Source organism: Tenrec ecaudatus, chromosome X, assembly GCF_050624435.1.
Source record: "Tenrec ecaudatus isolate mTenEca1 chromosome X, mTenEca1.hap1, whole genome shotgun sequence".
In the NCBI taxonomy this organism is placed as follows: domain Eukaryota; kingdom Metazoa; phylum Chordata; class Mammalia; order Afrosoricida; family Tenrecidae; genus Tenrec; species Tenrec ecaudatus.
In genome coordinates this window covers 31117913-31130658 of record NC_134548.1, presented here as the reverse complement: position 1 = coordinate 31130658, position 12746 = coordinate 31117913, and the positions used below count along the sequence as shown (strand labels likewise).

Below are 12746 nucleotides of genomic sequence, written 5' to 3'. Positions count from 1 at the left end.
TATCTGTCCTGGATCCCCTGTGTTGCAAGTGCTTATCTGTACCAGTGCACATGCTCTGGTCTAGCCGGATTTGCAAGGTAGAATTAGGGCCATGATAGTAGTGGGGGGGGGGTGGAATCATTTAAAAACGAGATGAAAGCAGCCTGTCATTGGTTCTATTCTGCACCCTTACTGCCTCTTATCTTCCTTATGACCCTCCTGTGAGGGGATGCCCAATGTCGGATACCTGATCCTGTCAACATCTCCTGATCATGCAGGCTGGTGTGCTTCTTCTATGTGGACTTTGTTGCTTCTCAGCTAGATGGCCGCTTATGTATCTTCAAGCCTTTAAGACCCCAGATGCTATAACTTTTGATAGCTGGGTACCATCCACTTTCTTCACCACATTTGCTTATGCACCCATTTTGTCTTTAGCAATTGTGTCAGGTAAGGTGACCATCACAGAATTCTGGGCTATGAGAACTAAGTGTTCTCACATTGAGTAGAAGCCCTATGTCTGTCTGCTACCTTAATACTTAACATATGTCCATAGATCTATTTCCCTATCGTTATATGTAAATATATATACACATGTACATGCCTGTAGTCAGACCTCTATAAATGCCCTTTGCCTCCTACTCAATGTAACACTCTTCATTCCACTTCATTCTTGTCGTTCCTCTTTCCATTTGTCCTTTCTTCCTATCCCTTCCTGGAATCGGAACTTTGTCCCTATGCAAATACTCCCCTTTGAGCTCAAAACATTGATCGTTGAAAGGCAGGTCTCTTCCCAGCTGCTAGAGTTCACCCTCTAGACCTGCCTGTTTGTCTGAAAGTTGAGCCACAAAGATGAATTCAGTTGCCGGCTTGAGAGTGACTGAAGACCATCATAGGGGGTTCACTAGTCTCTATCCAACCAGACCCACGGATCACCATCAAGTGGATTCTGACTCAAATGACCCTTGACGGCAGAGTAGAACTCCATAGGGTTTCTGAGGTTGTATTTCTCTATGGAAACAGACCGCCACATATTTCTTTCTCACTTGGAGCAACTGTTACTTTAAAAAAAAATCATTTTATTGGGGGCTAGTACAACTCTTATCACAATCCATACACACATCCATTTTGTTGCCATCATCATTCTCAAAACATTTGCTTTCTACTTGAGCCCTGGGCATCAGTTCCTCATTTTTCCCCTCCCTCCCTGCTCCCCCCTTCCTCACAAACCCTTGATAATTTATAAATCATTATTATTTTGTCATATCTTACACTGTCTGATATCTCAATTGGCCTACTTTTCTGTTGTCTGTCCCCCAGGGAGGAGGTTATATGTAGATCCTTGTAATCAGCTTCCCCTTTCCATCGCACCCTCCCTCCACCCTCCCGGCATCACCACTCTCAGTACTGGTCCTGCAGGGATCATCTGTCCCGGATTCCCTGTGTTTCCAGTTCCTATCTGTACCAGTGTACCTCCTCCGGTCTAGCCGAATTTGTGAAGTAGAACTGGGGTCATGATAGTGGTGGTGTGGGGCGGAGGAAGCATTTAAGAACTAGAGGAAAGTTGTATGTTTCATCGTGGAGAAACTGTCACTTCTAATCGCTCACCTCTCAGTCTGCAGCGCAGTGCATAACTAGTGCCACCGGAGCTCCTCATTCAACCAGACAGCTTGGTCTTTTCTAAATAATTTTGAGTTTTGTTCCACACTTTTCTCCCAGTCCTCCCAGGAACATCTATTGTGATCACGTTCAGAGCGGTTGGCAATGATAACTGAACACCATGTAGTTCCCCAGGTCTCCGGGCCACGAAGAGTGTGTTCACATGGACCATTAGTCTTTGGGACCAATTATTTCCATGTGTGTTTGGGTCTCCTCATTCTTCTTTGCTCCAGATGGGGGAGAGACCAATCGGTGCACTTTGGGTGGCGCATTTCAATGATTTAAACTGAAATGTCACTTCTCTGGCCATCTTATCTAGCATGCACTAAGTTAAAACATCAGTAACTTTTATTTTGCCTCCCTCTGGTAGTCACATATTACATAACAGTAAAAACAAAGGTCTAGTTACTGCTCTCAATGACAATACTGTAATGCCTTCAAGGCAAGTCATGATAAGACCAAGCAGTGTTCAGGCAGTGCAGATCAACGTTGCTTGAGACGAGTGGATAAGACGGCTGCAGCAACGGCCAAGGACTGCGAAGGGGGATGGGGAAGATCTTAGAATGCTGTCTGTGCCCTGCTGGCAACAATGTGAGCTTACATGGGACTCCATTAAAGGAATTAAGGCACAAGAGTAATGTGGTCAGATGTTTGCTGCAAAATAAAAACAAATGCAGAAGGGAAAGAAACACTCTAAAAGAGATTGTGGAAAGAGACGAGAGGAGCTTTTGCAATGGGAGGATGGAGATGATTACAATAAGGAGAACACTGACTATATGATATGCAAGCATCTCAAGAGTTAGGCAAAACAAAAGGGGGGTTTCTTTTTTATGGAGAGAGTAGACAAAGCTGGAAAGAACTGTGTGTGGGTGGCAATAGAATGAGCAAAAGTGATGTGATGATCAGACAGGAGATCAAAAATTGTTTTACACTGAGGTCAGCCTACTCTCCCAGAGAGGACCTTTGGGAGGGTCTGGGGGATGCAAACCCTTGCCATTCTCTGCTGCTAACTCAAAGGTTGGATGTTATGAGTCTACCCAGAGGGGGCTCAGAAGAAAGGCCTGGTGATCTACTCTGAAAATATCAGCCATTGAAAGCCCTACAGAGCAGAATTCTGCTCACCGAGTCAGGGTCAACTCAATAAAAAGTAAGTGAAATGGTATGCTAGCTCAGGCTGAGTGTAGGGACCTAAGGGAAGGGGAAATATTTAAGTTTGTTTAACATGGACTTTGTTCCGACTGGTATGTGAGGACAAGCACTCCAACTAATCTTTTATGAGGCAAAGAACAAGAATTTGTGGAGTCTGTGCTTGCGCTAGGTGCCTTGGTAGCACAGTGGGTTATTGGTTGGGCTGCTAACCACAAGGTGAGCAGTTCAAAACCACCAGTTTCTTTTTTTCCCAATAAAACACTTTTATTTTGTACAATATATGTGTGTGTGTATATATGATATATATATATATATATATATATATATATATATATATATATATATGCAAAGAAACCTTGCCCAACAAATCCCCGAGTCCATGCGAACCAGGAGGCTAACGGGAAGGAGGCGGCCAGGCCTAGTTGCAGGGGGTGGTGGTGGTGGTGGTGGTGTTGGGGGAGTATGGCAACAGCTCTCCCTTTCTTCCTGCTTCCCTGCATCAGAGGGAAAGGGATGGTTGCTGCATATCAGCAAAGTGAGAGGCCTCGGAGCAGGGAGGGCCGAGGAAGCATGGCCGGCCATACGGAGCTGTGAGCTAGGTCCCCAGCCACTAGATGGGGGGAGTAAAACATCCTATGGGGTCCAGCATTAAAATCAACAGATCGCTGCAGAGTAAAAGACAAGACTGACGGACATGCAGCTGACCTTGGATGTGTCAGGCCTTAGCTCGGCAGCCCCACGCCTGGGCCAGCACAATAAATAGCACCTGTGGGGCCCGTGAGGGGAGGCGAAGGGGCGTAAAGCTGAGAAACGGGCTCAGAGCACGGCCAACCGTGCTGGCCCGAGCCACTTCCGCGGACCCTGGGCAGGGCCCTGATTTCTGTGTCCACAGTCAGCTAGCAATGGGCAACTTCCGAGATCTTGAGAAGAGGTGTCCACAAAGGAGTGCTTTCGAGGGCCAACCCTGGGCGGGACGATTCCGGAAGTGCAGGGAGCACCCGCAGGATCACAGGGCCCTGACAGCCAGCCCCCTCCAGCAGAGCGGCATGGAGTCAGCAAGTGGCACACCACTGTCCTGAACACGCTTCCGTCTCCCTCGGAACAGCCCTGCCCCAGGCCACCCCAGAAGGGTGATGGGGGGGTGTCAAGTGGCAGGGAGTACCCCTCTCCCTAGCCTATTAACACACACAGCCGCCAACAGAGGGCAGCGGGGCAGAAGTCACTGTGTATTGGAGGGGCGGCAATTGAGTTGTCCCCACCCCGGGGTGGGGGGTGCTCAGAAGCCCATGTTGGCCTGGGCCTCTCCTGCTGTGATGGCTTGCACGTCGGTGACATGGCCGATGCCCTTGGTGACGCCCTCCCGGAACAGCAGCTTGGCGCCCACCTTCAAGTACTCTGGGTGTTTCAGGAAGCGAAAACGTACCACTGCCTTTTCCCCTGTTCGCAGCTTGTCCTTGGTGTGGATCTTTTCCACCACTGCAGTCTGGCGGATATTGCCAACGTGCACCGTCACCTAGAACCCCCGCCGGAAGGTAGTGGCATGGAACAGGAGAACTATCTCTGCCTCGAACACGGAGCAGATGGTGGGATTCATCTCAGGGCTCACCATCACCATGCCCTTGCGAAGCAGTGCACGGTCAAAGTCCCCAAGGGACAGCGTGGCGGCCTGCCCGGCTCGCAGCACACGGCAGGCTGAGCGGTTGCGCTGAATGCTGCACACTCTCAGCTCCAGGAAGCAGCCGTCGTCTGTGGGGCCCACCACCAGCTGGTCCCCCTCGCGGCAAATCCCCCTGGACAGAGTCCCTCCGACAACAGTCCCCACCTCCGGTACTGTGTAGATTTCATCGACCTGGAACTCCGTCAGCTGCTGCATCAGCTCCTCTTGCTCTTTGCTGTTGGTCAGAGGCGGCAGGATGTTCAGAAAGACTTTAAGCAGGTCCAGGCTTTCTCCAGACACGCTCGAGAGTGTGAAGATTGGGGTGACATTGGGTGACTGGGCAAACTGCTGGGCAGCCGTGACGGCATCGTCCTCGGAGGTGACCAGCATGGGGACCTTGTGGCAGCCAGGCTGTTTGAGCACCCGCTCCAGCTGCCGTACTGTCCTCTGCACCGTGGTCTTGGCACACAGGTCCACCTTGCTGACCACGACGAAGAAGGGCACTTTCAGGGCAAGGGCCAGCCCCCGATGCTCCCTGGTGGTGCCGGCTATGCCAGTGTTGGCACTGACGAGGAGGAGGGCGCAGTCAGGCCAGTAGGAGGTGAGGCCAAAGATGGTGGTGTGCAGGTACTTGTGGTGGCCAGCCAGGTCGATGAAGGTGATCATCTTGGAGCTGCGCTCGCAGATCTCTTCGGCTGTCCGGGAGTCGCTGTAATTCACCACCTCTCCCTTGCTGTTAAATCCGAGGATCTCGAAGCTGATGCTGGAGGCGCGGCCCGACTGAATCTCGTGCAGGTGTCGGAAAAGGTTGAGCTGGGCCCGGCCCCTCCCATTGTCCAGCTCCCCCTGGGTCAGGACTCCCAGCAGAGTCGACTTCCCCCGAATCCACGTTCCCCAGGACGGCTACGCGGAGGTCCAGAAACTGCTGGTTGTCAGGGACCTTTCGTACCAACACCTCGGTGATCTTCCGGGGCGTGTCACTATCATAATCCACTTCCCGCTCCCGGAGGACCGTGATGTCGGCCCCGACCTTCTCAGCCATCCGGTGCAGGTTCTTGAGGGAGGCGCGCATCTCCTCCTCAGCCAGGCCCACCAGCAGCCCGTTGTCCTCCACTCCGATCTGGTAGATGGCCTCACCGCGGCCCTCCTGGAGCCGCCACTTCATCTGGGTCACCAGGTGCTCAAAGCGGTACTGCGATGGATTCACCAGCTTCAGTTTATATTCGATGTTTCCATCTTCAGCCTCTGGGGGCAGGTATGGAGGGTTGTTGGCTTTGTCCCCTAGGTTCCTTCCGTTCTTCTTCTTCCCCTTCGGGCCCCCACAGCCGCTGCTGCCGCCGGCCCCCCCCCCCCCCCCCCGAGCCTTGAGGGATCCGCCCACGGCCGGGCCCCCTCCCGGCCGGCAGCAGCCGCTGAACAGCTCCGATACCCGTGAGTCCCCCGGCCGCTGCCGCCAGCCCCCCGCCCGGCCCCTACCCCCCGCCGCCGCCGCCTCTGCCGCCACCATCGCCACCACCAGTTTCTTCATGAAAGAATCACAAGGCTTTCTACTCCCATAAGAACAACCATCTTGGAAATTCACAGGGGGCTTCTACTCTGTTCTAGAGGGTCGCTATGAGTCAGAATCAACTCCGTGGCAGTGGTTTAGTGCCTGACCTTGTCATAAGGAACCTCAAAGCATCTATTAGTCTTACCTAAGTCAGACAGAGAAGGTGGTTATTTTCAGTAAACCATTTTTTCCAGAGCTTAAGATATAGGAGAAGCTCTTATTCTTTGGTGTTTTCTAGGGTCAGGATTCAAGTAAAATTCAACGTTGTGGGTACTCTTGAAAGATCAATTAAAACTGACTGCTTCAGGACATGGGGAGAGGCCTGTGGCTACTACCCAGCAGCCACTGTTCTGCTATCAAGAACATTTTGACCTGGACACTGTGACATGGGTAATTGTGAGGCAGTATAAAACAGCAAATCATTACACATTCTCTTTCCATTTTCAAAATGGAAGTTGCTTTGTTACTGTTGTTGTTTCTTTCTCTCTGCTTTACCCTCCACCCACCTGCTTCTGATATTATACTCACTGTGGAATATTCAGCCAACACAGTGATGAAGGAGCGGTAAAGTCACTCATAATCCAACAATAAAATTGTGGTTAACATATTCAGCTTATATATTTCCATAACTTTTCCCACGTGTACTTTTGCTAACAGAAATGTGATCATATTGTGAATGCAGGTGAATCCTGTTTTCTATGTTTAGCAATGTGTTCATAACTTTTCCCAAAGCAATAAATGTAGTTCCGGACCATCATTTTAATGACCATGGGGTATGCTATATTATGGATACTCCAGGAGGTGTAGTGAAAGTTCTAAATTCAGATTGTCTGCATTCAGATCTTTTTATTTTTCTTTCTGTCTACAAAGGGGTAGAGAGTAACTATTTTAGGCTTTGTGGGGGGCGGGCACAGCAATCTCTCATCACAAACTACTTAACTCTGCTATTAGAGCATGAAAGCAGCCACAGACAAGATGTAAATGAATGGACCTAGCTGTGTTCCAATAAACGTTCCTTTACCAAAACAGGTGGCAGGCCAGATTTGCCTCAGGGGATATCGTTTTCTGACCCCAGTTTTAGCCACTTTACATAGGTCCTTTAAGCTCTAAAAGCTTCAGTTTTCTCATCTGTGAGAAACCAGAATAATAATAGTGTGTTAGACCAGTTTGACTAGAAAAACAAATCCAGAGGCACTCTATGTGTGTAAGAGAGAGCTTTATATCAAAAAGCAATTGCATATTGAGACAACATCACAGCCCAGTCCAGATCAAGTCCACAAGTCCAATATTAGCCCATAAGTACAATACTAGTTCATAGAGTCCTCAGACAGACTCTTGTAGCCACTTGCAATGATACCGAATGCAGGAAGATCACAGGCCAGAGGGTGAAAATTCTCGTAGATCCAATGGCAGTGGAAGCATCTCCAGGGCTCTGGCTACCATCAGCGTGGCTTGTCAGCAGGAAAGTGAATCAGAGAGACAGTGTGGCAAAATCAAGAAAGGGAAGTTTCCAGAATCCCCATGAGAAGGCCATGCCCGCACAGAGGCATCATTGGCTATGACCTGATTGACAGGCTAGACTCCAACCCCGACTCATAATCCCCTCAAGCTGATATGAGATTATGTAACTACAACAAGTAATTTCAACTAGAAAGGAATAGGGTGAGAGCAAAAAGAAATAATATTGAAACAGAAGAAAGCCTTCAATAGCTGGTGTTGGACATTGTGGAAAGCAATATGGCGCTACCTCAAACAACTGGGGATTGACTTGGTTGCAAGGCGGGATGAAGGTCCACAAGAGGGAGAAGAGAAATCAGGGGAGGGGAGAGTAGGTGTTGGAGGAGAGGGGGTTATGAATGGTTTAAGCTGTTGAATGCAGTGTTGATGGTCTGAAATGTACATCCTTACCTAATTCACAATGTAAAAAATCATTAAAAATGTAAAAACTAAACGATGTTGCAAAATTCCTACATGCAGAAAAATGCAACATGATCCATGTCTCCACCATACATAAAACTCAATAAAAATGGATTAAGGCCCAAACTGTGCAAACCAAAAAGCACACAATTCTTCGAAGAAAACTCAAGGGTAATGCTGTCTGGCCTAGCTCTTAATAATAGACTATCTAATATAATAAGAGCAAATAAGATGAAATAAACAAATGGGACATCATAACAATTTAGAACATTGGTTGATCAAAGTCTTTACCAAAAAGAAAAGCTACAGCCTGGAAGAATACCTTCAGAAATTCCATATCCAACACAGATCTCATAGCCAAAACATGCATAAGACTTAGACAATTTTACAACAACATGACGACAAAAAAGTCAATCATAAAATAGGCAAAGGACATCACTAGACATTTCACCAAAGATCACATTCAGCCAGGGGACATTAAGGAGGGATAAGAGGGTAGTTAATGGGGTTTGAAAGGCTTGTTTTCAAACAAGCAGCCATCTTAGGGACATTAACTAAGCCCACGTGGAAGAAGCACACCAACATCCAAGGATGGTAAATTATATACTCCAATCCAAAGGAGGGAATAGTATCAGATCTTAAAGTGTGAGATTCTCTTGTGCAAAAGTCTATGGATGGCAGTGGAAGGCCAAAATACTACATTAGCAGAATCTACACAGGGAATAAGCCGCTAGTGATTTCCCTCTGATCATGACTGAGAGATGGGAATGGCTTAGCGATCAGAGACCACTAGAATAGATAGATGTAAATGATCAATCAAACTGGAGTGGTGAGAACCTTGTTGCTTGATCTCCCTTTTGAAATGCTTGTGCTTGATCTACTTTTTAATATTGTCTGTTTTTTTGGCTTTTTTTCAGATTGAGGTTTGTCTTTGTTGTATTTTATCATTTTGGCAGCCTTCTTGACTCCCTGTTATGTGTTTTTCTATGTTTCTTGGCATATGAAATCCAGGACAGGTAAATCTATAGAGACAGTAACTAGATTAAGGGTTTCTGTGGGTGGGGTATTGCAGGGAAGCGGGTGGGTTGGTAACGGGGAGCTGTTATCAAGGAGTTCAAAAAGGAAGAAAATGTTTTGAAACTGATTGGGAGCAATTATGCAACACTGCTTCATAGTATTGAACTGTGGAATGGTATGATGTCTGAATTAGCTCCTAATCAGATGGCTTGTAAAAATTATCTGGAAAATGATGATGGCAACATACAATTGATGCATGGATTGTTGTAAGAGACTCCAATAAAGTGATTGTTTTGGAGCTTTTCAGTAAAAGGGTCTTCAGCTTTTATTGTTCTGTGGACTTAGGTTTTAGAGGACTATTTGTTCTCTTTTTTATTAATATATCTGGCAATGTGAATATATAAAAATTTAAAACTTCTGCTGGTCAAATAAACACACTTAGACAAGTACAAAAAGAAGGGTACTTAATGGGATGGAAATAGTCTCAACAACAACTAAATACCTTTTTAAATGGAAACAATATTTGTGGTGCAAGGGATATAACATAAGGTATATGTTGAGTCCTCAATAAAATTTCCCATCATTATTATTGTTTAATCACTACCTACTGACAGAATTTTAAAAATTGTTTTATTGAGGCATATAATAAACTGCATATATTTAAAGTGTACCATTTGGAAAGTTTCCATGAAATCATACCCACATTCAAAAGAGTGACCACATTCATCCCCTAAAGGCATCCCTAGAAGTTTCAATCCTGCTCGCCTCGTTCCCAAGTAACTGCTGATCTGTTTTCTGTCATTATCCTACTAACAGATTTTTGATGGTTTGCAACCATTTATATATATATATATACACACACACATACATACATACACACACAAGGCCATATACATTTAAGGACATATCTTTGCATATACAAGGCTCAGTTTCTCCTTGGATAAAGTGCTGTTAGAGGGCTGATGATTTGTAGAGTGTGTTTCTTTGATATTGTTATTTTAAAAAACAGAAAGCTCATTGCCTTCCCGTTGATTCTGACGCATAGCAACACTTAGGATGGATTAGAACTGCTTCTGTGAGTTTTTGAGACTGTAACTGTTTATGGAGTAAAAAGCCTTCTTCCTCCTACAGAGCGACTCGTGGTTTCAAATGGCTGATCTTGCAGTCAGCAGCCCAGCATGTAACCACTACACCACAAATCACCATTGAGCCAGGTGGCCACATGCATTGACTGTTTCTCAGTTATGTACAGTTGTTGTATTGATGGTGGGTCCGTGTATTATTCGCTGCCATTGAGTCAACTCCAGCTCAGGGTACTAGGCGAGATGTTGTCCAGTAGCACAGTTGAGACTAGACCAGTGCGATTAGTAGGATTTTGATTGGCTCATGTTTGAAAGTAGATCACTAGACTTTTATTCCTAGTCCATCTTAGTCTGGAAGTTCTGCTAAAAACTGTTCTGCATCCGAGCAACATGCAAGCCAGCACTGACAGATGCATGTGTTGGTGTGCCCAAGGTAATTCGATGTGCAAGTCAGGAGTGGGAGTTCTCACTTGCAGTATCTAAAGATAGTGAAATAGCAATGGATAGGCTCTAAGCGAGAATCAACAGATTCCAGAGGTGATGCCCTAGCACATTTAATAATTACAGGAAAAACATTGGTGAGATGAGTGGCATTAAAAGGAGATTATGAGCTAGGAATGTTGTACAGACTCTAATGTCTTTGTATGAACAAAGTATAAGATTCTAGGGCAGAAGTTGAATTCCCAGGATGTGTGTATGATTCTAGCTTGAAAGCCCTGTCGGACCACTGAGACCCTGCTACTCTGCCTATCTATAAAACCAGGTAGACACGTCTGGTTAAATCTTTCCTGCTCTTTTTTGTTGCTGTTGTTAAGTTTAACTCATGGCAGCCTCAGGCATATTCTAAGGGGACATCTTCTGGCCCTGAACCATCTTATGATCATTGAGACGGTCAAGTCCATTGCCTCAGCCACTGTGCGTGGTGAGAACCTTCCAACCTAGGAGCTTCCTTTCCAACACTCATATAAGAAAATATTCAGTTGCGACGCCATAGCATTTTCAGAAATATAACTCCAGGCCTTTCTAAGTCTGGAAGTTCCATTAATACCTGTCCCCTGTGAGTGACCCTGCTGGGATGTAAAATACCAGTAGCATTACTTCCAGCCTCACAACAGCATACAAGTCACCGCAGTATGCGAAACTGCTAGATGGGGGGTGGGGATGCATGAGGGGGTGAGGGGGGATGTGCTTTTGTACTTGCTAATAAATGTCTGTGTGTTCGAAAAGACCTACTGAATTTGATCTAATTCTTTATTTCACCGTAACAAACCATTTCACTAGCAAGGTTGTGAGGGCAGGTACGTACAGCTATCACCCAACCTTAATATGTTTCCCAAAGGCCCGTGACATTTGCTGAACTGCCACATTGGCTTAGGTCTGCTTGCAAGATCTTTCTTCTTCCTGCCAATAAGAAAGAAAGGAAATCATGCCTTGATTTATTATTATTGTGATAAAGTATATTTATATACAACAACACACTTGCTAATTGAACGATTTTTACAGTGAGACCGATGATGGTGTTCAAGTTGTGCCACAGAAAGTTACTGCCCCCAAGCAGGGATGCCTTCCCTCTCCTTCCCACGCTGGTAATAATTAGGAAGCTTGGGACTCCATTGAAGGCCATGGAAATGGTTCTGATTAATGAGGGCCATATGTACAAGAGAACAAAGCTATTGCAGACTCGGGATCCTTGGTCGGTCAGAGACATATGTGGCTCTGACTCTGCTAAGTAGAATGTTCTTTGCCTAGCAATTGCTCTTTCATAATGTAAGCAAAGCAAGTTTTCACCACCTTGGTTTTTGTTCATTTGTCACTGGCTTATTAGTAGTAGTATTTTCAAGATCATCCATGTTGAAGACTGTGTCAGAATTTGATTTCTCTTTAAGGTGGAGTGAAATTCTATCACACCACAGACCACATGTTTGAATTTTCATGAATAGTTTGGTTGACTATCTTTTCATATGGCTGTTAATTGTTTGCTTTTATTCTTTTATTAATTAGTTGGATGTATTCGTTTATTTGATCATTTTTCTACTGTGATATTAATCTTTTTCTCATTGGTCTGTGAGAGATCTCATTATATTAAAGACATTAGTCTTTTGTCAGATGAGTTGCAAAAAACATTTTTCCCATTTGTCATGTCAAAGGTTTTAGCATTGTTTAAGGTTTTTTTGGTAACTACTAAAGTTATCGATATTTTCCTTTCTGTTTCCTGCCTTTGGTGCCATGCTTAGAAAGCACTCCCTCAAGGTGATAAGAATAATCATTTAAATTTTCTTCTAAGTGTAAGAATGACTGTTTTACACATTTCTTGCAAAAAATATAGAAATAGTTGAGAGTGTAATGGTTTGTTAAAAGTACTCCAAGGTCTGAAATTGCTTTCTGATAAGATGATAAGGTAGCAGCAACAACAACAAAAACTGAGTGTACTTTGTGAAATTGTGTCACAATTGCTTTATGGTCTGTTGCTCCCTCCTGTACCCCATGTTAGGCCAGGTTGTCTAAAGAAACAAAAGCAGTTACCCTCTACATGTCTAACAAAGAACTTTATATCAAGAAGTAATTTTATGTGAGATTCTGGTGTGCAAAAGTCTGTGGATGACAATCGAAGCCCAAAATATATTTACAGGTTCTACACAGAGAATAAGTTGCCGGTGATTTCCCTCTGACCATAATCGAGGGATGGGCATAACCCGGTCAACAGAGCGGACTGGAAAGACAACTACAGTAGATTAAATTG

General features: G+C 45.4%; 1 pseudogene; it reads right to left on the bottom strand.

Annotated features, from left to right (window-relative positions):
* Window positions 1–4059: 4059 nt before the first annotated feature.
* Window positions 4060–5782, bottom strand: LOC142433935 (GTP-binding protein 2 pseudogene; annotated as a pseudogene).
* Between the last annotated feature and the right edge of the window lie 6964 nt (window positions 5783–12746).